The sequence below is a fragment of the Arachis hypogaea genome, chromosome 15 (genome assembly GCF_003086295.3).
Source record: "Arachis hypogaea cultivar Tifrunner chromosome 15, arahy.Tifrunner.gnm2.J5K5, whole genome shotgun sequence".
NCBI classification, from domain to species: domain Eukaryota; kingdom Viridiplantae; phylum Streptophyta; class Magnoliopsida; order Fabales; family Fabaceae; genus Arachis; species Arachis hypogaea.
Genome location: NC_092050.1, coordinates 116,490,802 through 116,492,693, shown reverse-complemented (window position 1 = coordinate 116,492,693; position 1,892 = coordinate 116,490,802). Strand labels below are relative to the sequence as shown.

The 1,892-nt window shown below is 33.7% G+C and overlaps 1 non-coding gene across 1 annotated transcript; it reads left to right on the top strand.

Moving 5' to 3' along the window:
* Positions 1-473: 473 nt before the first annotated feature.
* LOC112753002 (small nucleolar RNA R71) lies at positions 474-581 on the top strand. Its single transcript, XR_003177406.1, has one exon. It is a non-coding gene; the product is annotated as a small nucleolar RNA R71 (small nucleolar RNA).
* Positions 582-1,892: the final 1,311 nt, after the last annotated feature.

Genomic DNA, 1,892 nt, shown 5'->3' with positions numbered 1-1,892 from the left:
TTGACTTGTTGAGGCTTTTGATCCTTCCATGAGAAATTTGGATGATTTCTCCATGATGAGTTATAGGTGTTTCCATAAGGTTCACCTAAGTAATTCACCTCTGCTATTGCAGGGTTCTCAGGATCATAAGCTTCTTCTTCAGAAGATGCCTCTTGAGTACTGTTGGATGTAGCTTGCATTCCATTCAGACTTTGGGAAATCATATTGACTTGCTGAGTCAATATTTTATTCTGAGCCAATATGGCATTCAGAGTATCAATTTCAAGAACTCCCTTCTTCATAGGCGTCCCATTACTCACAGGATTCCTCTCAGAAGTGTACATGAACTGGGTATTAGCAACCATGTCAATGAGTTCTTGAGCTTCTGCAGGCGTTTTCTTTAGGTGAATGGATCCACCTGCAGAAGTATCCAATGACATCTTAGCTAATTCAGAGAGACCATCATAGAATATATCCAGGATGGTCCAATCTGAAAGCATGTCAAAAGGACACTTTTTGGTCAGCTGCTTGTATCTTTCCCAAGCTTCATAGAGGGATTCACCTTCTTTCTGTCTGAAGGTTTGAACATCCACTCTAAGCTTGCTCAGCTTTTGAGGAGGAAAGAACTTGGCCAAGAAAGCCGTGACCAGCTTATCCCAAGAGTTCAGGTTATCTTTGGGTTGAGAGTCCAACCAAACTCTAGCTCTGTCTCTTACAGCAAAAGGGAAAAGCATGAGCCTGTAGACTTCAGGATTTACTCCATTAGTCTTAACAGTATCACAAATCTGCAAGAATTCAGTTAAGAACTGAAAAGGATCTTCAGATGGAAGTCCATGAAATTTGCAGTTCTGCTGCATCAGAGAAACTAGCTGAGGTTTCAGCTCAAAATTGTTTGCTCCAATGGTAGGAATGGAGATGCTTCTTCTATGTAAATTGGAATTAGGTGCAGTAAAGTCACCAAGCATTCTCCTTGCATTGTTGTTGTTGGGTTCGGCTGCCATCTCCTTTACTTGTTCGAAATTTTCAATAAGGTTGTCTCTAGATTGTTGTAATTTAGCTTCTCTTAGTTTCCTCTTCAGAGTCCTTTCAGGTTCTGGATCAGCTTCAACAAGAATACCTTTTTCCTTGTTCCTGCTCATAAGAAAGAGAAGAGAACAAGAAAAGAAGAGGAATCCTCTATGTCACAGTAAAGAGGTTCCTTATTGTTAGTAGATAAATAAATGAATAGAGTAAGATGGGAGAGGGAGAATTTTCGAAAATAATTTTTGAAAAAGAGTTAGTGATTTTTGAAAATAGTTTTTTTTTTGAAAAAGGTTAGTAATTTTTCGAAAATTAAAATTAAAAATTAAAATTAAAAATTAAAATAGTTAGTTAATTAAAAAGAAATTTTGAAAAAGGGGGAAGATATTTTCGAAAATTAGAGAGAGAGAGTTAGTTAGGTAGTTTTGAAAAAGATAAGAAACAAACAAAAAGTTAGTTGGTTAGTTGAAACAAATTTTTGAAAAGATAAGAAGTTAGGAAGTTAGAAAAGATATTTTGAAATCAAATTTTTGAAAATGATAAGATAAGAAGATATTTTTGAAAAGATATGATTGAAATTAGTTTTTGAAAAAGATTTGATTTTTGAAAAAGATTTTGAAAGAGATAAGGTTTTTAAATTGAAAATTTGATTTGACTCATAAAAACAACTGGATTTTAAAAATTTTTTAAAAAGTCAAATCTTATTTTCGAAATTTTAAGAGAGAAAAAGGTAAAGATATTTTTTTTATTTTTGAATTTTTATGATGAGAGAGAAAAACAAGAAAAATGATGCAATGTATGAAAGTTATGGATCAAAACAATGAATGCATGCAAGAATGCTATGAATGTCAAGATGAACACCAAGAACACTATGAAGATCATGATGAACATCA